The 7374-nt window shown below is 36.1% G+C and overlaps 1 pseudogene; it reads right to left on the bottom strand.

Annotated features, from left to right (window-relative positions):
• Positions 1–1206: 1206 nt before the first annotated feature.
• On the bottom strand, positions 1207–2089 carry LOC101582343 (annotated as a pseudogene).
• Between the last annotated feature and the right edge of the window lie 5285 nt (positions 2090–7374).

Raw genomic sequence — 7374 nt, 5'->3', positions numbered from 1 at the left:
TTTTTTTTTTTTTTCGGAACCTGGGATTGAACTCAGACCCTTGCGCTTGCCAGGGAAGCGCTTAAATCTATATATTTTTGAACATTATAAGATGTATTTATTATTTTTCTGATCAAAGTGCAATGATTTTTAAATCTTCTTGAATGAATAACTGAAAAAAGTATCCCAGAAAATAAGGTATTTAGTCTAGAAACAAAAAGCTTGAATTGCTATTAATGTGAGAACTGAATTATTGCGGCATAAACCTAGCACATGCATTTCAAGGGTCTACTTCTACAAATTGTGTTGATCAGTTTGATCATAAACAACGCCATGTAACAGAGCAAAAGGAACACAGTCATTACATGTGATCCTTGCCCTGCATCCTCCAATTTCATTATAATAAAGCTGACCATTTTGTCAGGCTTTGAATCCCTTGTGAACCCAAGCTAAACCTTGGAAGCAAAGACTATGGCCTGTCATACATCTCTGCAGAAGATGTAGGAACCTAAGCTTTATCTTTCTGTAGGAAATGCTCAGTTATTTGACAAATATTAAAACATTGATAGCAATCTATTTCTGAGTTTGTTTACCAAACACCATATGGAAGAACTGACTACACAAAAAGTTCCTTTAGAATTTGTTCCACAAATTCATCTAACAGGTTTGAATGTGTAACCTGCAAGGAAAGGAAGTGGGAATCCCTAATCATAAAATGTTATAATCACATTTTTTGTTTTACTTTGTTGAGACAGGGTCTTACGATGTAGTTTTTGCTGGCCTTAAACTAGGTATCCCAGTTTAAACTTGGCCTTGAACTCCAAACCAAACCTCTTGCCTCAGCTTCCTGAATACTGGGATTACACATGTGCCCACCATGTCCAGCTGTCATGCTGTAATTACTAAAGGTATATAATATGCATATTAAAAGTTTTGCTCACAGAAAGCACAAACTATAAAAGGGATAGTCTTTTTAATAAAAACAAAGAACTAGTTGATACCTTAGTTTTGTGAGCATCATAACAACTAAGACCAAATTAAACCTGAATTCATTGTCTACTCCTGTGACCAAAACAATAAAATAAAAAGTTTAATGTCTTACTATGTATTTTCTAGCCATTAGTTAAGATACAATCTGGGAAGATTAAAACTACCTTAAAAAGGAATTGGATAGCAGCTATCAAAGCATTATTCAAGTGTAATATCAAGGACCCTTCAGGTTCAGAGTTAGCCTTCTTTATCAAAAATCTTCACAACTTCATCAAACACTTTATCAACAGATCTGGACGTGTATAATTTATTGAGTTTCCCCATTTTTTCATATGAGCCAATAACTGGCTTCATTGACTGAAGATAAGTCTGGACCCTCTTTTCCAAGCTCGCTCTGTTGTCATCACTTCTACCACTACTTTTTCCCCTCTCAAGACATCATTCAATACAGATCTCTAACCATACACAAAATTGTTGCAGGACAGTCCCACAACACTCCTTTTCCGGTTTGCTGCCTTCATTCACCACTCCCTTCCTTTATCTCATTATTACAGTCTAAAAAACAGTAAAATATACATCTGCTTTCCCATCCATGGTCTTGTTCCAGCCTTGAAGTTATTTTTTTTATTTCTTGGAAGCCCATCAATGAAGAATTTATTCTTCTGGGAATTGGCAGCCATTGTTTGATCCATTTCCCTCTCTAACACACTGATGGTTATCTCAACTGGCACATTCTTTTCTTCTTTAATGTACTTTCCAGTGAGTTCACCATACTCTGACTCTGGGCTATTCCTTTCATCACGAAGATGTTCTTCTTCTTCTTTTTTAATTTTTTTTCAGAACCAGGTATTGAACTCAGGGCCTTGCACTTGCCAGGCTTGTGCTTATTCACTGAGCTATCTCCCCATCCCCTCTAAGAAGTTTTTCTCAGAAAGGTGTGTCTAGCCATTTTCTCTACAATGCAGGCACACTGGGTCTGCTTGCCAGCTCTGGGATTGCTGAGGATGAACTCCACCAGTGGCTTCATGAGGGGAGAAACGCAGCGAAACAGCCCTCGGGTCAGCAGCGGGAAGCTCAGGCCCACGAAGTGCAGCACCCAGTGGTGGCAGCGGCTCAACATGCACTGCATCTCCGAAAGCAGCAGGGAAAGGGGCAGGCTGAGCAGGAACCTGACCCCGCGGCCCAGCCGCTGGCAACCACCACAGTCGCTACATCTATATTTAACAATTCTGTCATCCCTAATGACTTGAAAAAACTTGATGCATACCGTATTATTCTAAATATTTGGAAAAACTAAGTACTAGAAATATGTAGAAAAATTTAATAATAAAAATGGTGATTATTATATACAGTTTTTGTATCTTTTTAACTTTATTTTTTTTTTCACTTTATCTTTATAAACATTTCCTTGGCGATATTTTGTTTTTGTGGGAGGGAAAAGTACGAGGGATCGAACTCAGGACCTTGCACTTGGTAGGCAGTTGCTTAGGCTACTGAACTATCTCCACAACCTCTCCTTGGAGATACTTGGATATCTATGCTCAGGAAAATAGATTGCCCCCGTCTAGGATAGACATAGTAGCTTCTTCTCATGAAGGCAAATAAATTGAAATGGAGACAATTTCCGTATACTTTGTTCTTATTTACTATTTCAACACTTTGCTTGACCCAGATCACTGTTCCCCCATGTACACAGCACATTTTGTTCATCTCGCCAATTATAGCATTCTTATTCTAATTATTCTAGACATATGTGTGTGTGTGTATGCTTGAAATTTAAATATGTTAGATTGCTATTAATTGTGTCTTAATTTTAAGTTCCTGAGGGGTGTGTCAGTTTATTGTTCATTAACCTACCTATTCTCTTCTGTTTTTTTTTCAGTTTCCAAGAGTCAGAAAAAAACTTCTATAAAAATTTTATAACTTTTTTTCACTCTTTTTACATTACCAAGCATACCTGCATTGAATTTATTACTAGAATTAACAATGATAATTATGAATTTTATATACTTCAAATTGGCAATAGTGTTTGCTATTTGTATTTAAATTAGAGTCAGTTTGCTCTGCAAAATAACCTTTCCATAGATCTGTTATTTTTAAATTGATTTATTCTGTATTTTATTGTCAAATTAAATAATTCATATTTACACTTGCACACGAATGTTTTTCCACTTCTTTTTCTTTTTCCATTGTATCTATTTATTTGAGCTTCATACCTGCTTTTATCAAAGTCAAGGAATTTTGTATGGGAAGTATAAAATCCTTCCCCAGATCACCTAGCAGGAGAAATATACTATGTGTAATATCCTTGAAGAATCTCAAGCATCGTGCAAGAACAGTGGAGACTAACAAAAACCTTCTCATAAAGGAACATATTGCTGTGGATATTTGTTACAAAAAACTTAACACTTTGAAGTTTCTCCTTTAATTCGTTTTTTCTTGCACAATTACTTCATAGAGATTTCTTCTTTCTTGCTTTTTGCTGTTTTTCAAGAGCTGTTTGTCCTGAAAGATTTTCATTTCTTTAAGGAGCAACTTTGTTTTGTGCCATTATAAATCAGCCAACCTCATGAAATACAACTCCAACTTATCCTTTCTCGCTGATCAAAAAGTGTGATCATGTGCATCTTTCAAAAGTGCAAGACTCATCTTGTGGTTCAATTAATAAGCTAGGAAAACATAAAGTCTGAGGAAATCTTTGACTCTTTGATTCAATCAAGAAAATAGGTAATATAACAACAATTGTCAATTTGCTATTCTTGTTTTGAAAATCTATACCACATGTATTATATGTTACTCTGTTCCTGTCATTTTTTTTACTGTTTGTTTTTGCTTTTGTTTTTGTTTTGACTCTTTAAAATAAAATTTAAAATAAGTTAGAAAAAGATGAAAGAATGCAATATTAAAGGTAGGGCCACAACGATCAATGATCTCATTCCTAAAATTTTGTTTTTCATGTTGACATGAAATAAGTACTATATTGGTCAGGGTTTTACTTAGATGAACAGATATAATATAAGGAACATATATTAACACAAGATATACAATGTATAAGGAATTACAAGATTGGTTTACGACAGTCAGCCACAGAGTCAGATGAGGGAGTGTGCAGAGGGCATCTGCATATCTCAGTCGAGGAATTCAGTCCAAGGTCTGAAGCTCATTGCTGTGCTCCGTGCAAGTCTCTCTTCATAAGCCAATGGGTCTGCAATGGAAGGCTGATGAGTCTCCAATGGATGCTGAAGAGTCTGTGACAGAAGGCCAAAGAGTCTGCACTTCAAGACAGGTGATGAAGTCCAAGCAGAATGCGAAGACTGAAGTTCCTTGGAAGAAGTGGAACATTGACTACTTCCTTAGCCCCTTTGTGTAGTCTCTTTGTGCTGAGTCATTCTGGGGGCTGAACCAATCATGCCCCAGGGCAGGACCCCCACCAGCTGGAAGTGCACCTTGGACTTATCCTGCCAAGTTGACACAATGTATCAACCACTACAAGTATTCATTATACTTTTGGTTAGGTAATAATAAAAGATGTTCAAAGTAATTTGTCTAAAACCAACTTTCCCTATTTTTATCATCATTTGAACTAGGATATATATATATATATATATATATATATATATATATATGGTTTCACTATTCAGTACAGACTCATAGTGATCCTCCTGTTTTCAGCCTCCCGAGCACTGGGATTACAAACATTCACCACCATACGTGGACACCATTTTTGAAGGATCAGAGTGCCCTGGGGGTGACTGGGGATCGAACCCTGGCCCCTGAGCTTGCCTAAGCAAGTGCTTAGTCTGCTGAGCTATCTCGCTGGTCCTTGAACTAGATGTTTTAATGCTTAAATTGAAATTTTAAATTGAAACAAATGAAAGTACATAATATTAAAGGAACAACAAAATACTACTCAAATGAAATATTAGCATTTGGCAAAAGAGAATTGGAGACAAAACTAACATTTTCATGTAAATGTCTGTTCAAATTTCTGTTTTTGACAAATATAGGAAAGTTAGAAACAACTATAAATATTTGGTTTCCTTTGCATCCACTTAAGAAAAACATTTCATTTACTGACTTCAGTTTCATCATAATTAATGATATGGATTTTACCAATAAACTTTCATTTTGTTCTGTGTCAGACTTTCCTTTGGAATGTGAGAAAGTAGTAATAACAATTATAAGTTAACTAGAAAAGATTAGATGGCATGCTGGTTTCCCTGGACAGTGTAGCTTGTAGAACTCATTGTTGTTCTGTCAATTTTAGGATGCTAAAATTTTCTGCAGTTACATTTAATAACTTATTCTCTGAAAAGGATATAAAGAAATTGGAACTGAGTTCTATTACAGGTCAAAGCCAGTATATATATCCTAGTAGGAGATATACAAAACACACACACACACACACACACACACACACACACATTTAATTATTTATTATATAGTCAAAGAAATGTCTTCGTGGTGATATCTGTGGCACAAACATGCAAGAAGAAAAAAACTCCAGATGAAAAGTCATATTCTGAAAGTGTATTTTCACCACTAAGAAGGAAAGAAAATGATAAATTTGTGGTCAAAAACAAAATATACTTTGACAGATACAAATTATTAACTTTTTAACAGAAAAATGAAAACATACTTTAATGCAGATCTCCCAGATAAAAAGAATTGTCTTATGATTCTAAATGACTTGAAATGTTTTACACAGAAAAAGTCTCGACATTGTCTTCTCTGAAGTTCTTAGAATGAAAATAATGATAGAAAAAAATGTCATGAAGTACTTGGTAATAGAGATGGATTAATTTCATTTTCAAGGTCCTTCTGAAGCCTATAATTTTATGAATACATCATTAATTGAAATCATATTAAATAAAAACTCTCATAAAACAAAAACTCATTTCACAGTACAGGAAGTTGAATTTTTAAACACAATACCTTCTCTTTCTGACAACTTAAAGAAAAAAGAGTTAATTGCAGTCATGGATAGAGAAAAATGTGGTGACTGAAAGAATAGGTTTAAAATAGCCTTCAAACACTTAACCAAGATACTGCATTCTCAGGACTCTCAGATCCAGCCTTATCCCAGGCCTGGTGAGTGTGTGGGAGAGCTTCTGGCTACCTTGCACCTGTGGGATATGTTCAGTCCAAACTCAGGCACGCCAGATGAATGAGACCCTCTTCCACACCCTTGGGACACACTCAAAACTCCGCACACCCCAAGAACAGCCCAGTGAATGAGAACTTCTGCCATGTTCTCGGGAGCCCCAGATCCAGCCCTAGACCAAGCCCAGGGATTGTGTGGGAGAGCTTCTCCTCTCCCCTATGCCCCCTTGTCCCCTTCAGACCCAGCTCAGGCCTGGCATACAGGCCTGGGGTGAAACCCTTCAGCTGCAATCCCTGAAGACAGAGTAGGGGACAAAGCAACACAGCTAGTCCAGAAGTAGAACATCCTACCAGAGAGGCTCAACAGCTTCATTTCCAAGGGCTGCAGCATGAAGGAGCTGAGCACAGCACCCAGAAGCAAGTCAGGCAGAACTGAATAAATTCAAACTTTGTAGGTCTGCACCTGAATTTCAGTAGGTGTTAAGGTTATAACTGAACCAAAGCTCCACAACAAAGGTCAGAAAACAGTGCTATACAAAATGACAATGAGAAGGAGAAAAACGTAATCTCAGACCCCAAGCCCTCACATAACAAGTGCAGAGGACACTAGCAGAGAACAAATTGGGAATCAAAAAGCTGAAATCAATGAATCAACAGCTTCTGAAATAAAGAAAAAACTGCAGAAAGGTATAGAGGAACTCAGATAAGAAATAAAAAAAAGAAAACTCTGAATTATTAGCATAGGAAGTAAAGAATCAAATGCAGAAACATGGGGAGGAAATCCAATGACCACCCAGAACAAGTGCAGAGGACATAAGCTCAGGTGAAATGTATGATTTAATAGAGTCAGAAGTAAATAAGCAACAGCAGAAAGTTATAGAGGAACTCAGAGCAGAAATAATTTCTCAAATAAAAAAAAGAAATCTCTGAATTCATAGCATCTGAAATAATCAAATACAGAAACACAGGGAGGAAACACAGTCTGAAAAAAACTACAGTAAAAGAATTAATAACAATTTCTAAAGAAGACATTAATAAAAAAATAGAGGAGATTAGAAAAATGATAGATTCCTTGAATGAGCAATACAGGAAAGAAATAGATTGCATGAAGCAGAGTCAAAGAGATATAGAGGAACTTAAAATTTCAATTACAAGTTTACAAAACCATTTGAGTGAAAGTGAAGACAGTTTCAGATCTTGAAGATACTGGTGCAGTTAGTGAAAAAGTTAGAAAAGACCTCTTAAAAATAACTTAGATAAAAGAAAATAATTCATCACTTGCAAGATGATGCAAAGATGAAC

Source organism: Octodon degus, unplaced genomic scaffold, assembly GCF_000260255.1.
Source record: "Octodon degus isolate 3935 unplaced genomic scaffold, OctDeg1.0 scaffold00106, whole genome shotgun sequence".
NCBI classification, from domain to species: domain Eukaryota; kingdom Metazoa; phylum Chordata; class Mammalia; order Rodentia; family Octodontidae; genus Octodon; species Octodon degus.
The sequence above is the reverse complement of the archived record's forward strand: the minus strand, read 5'-3'. Positions and strand labels throughout refer to the sequence as shown.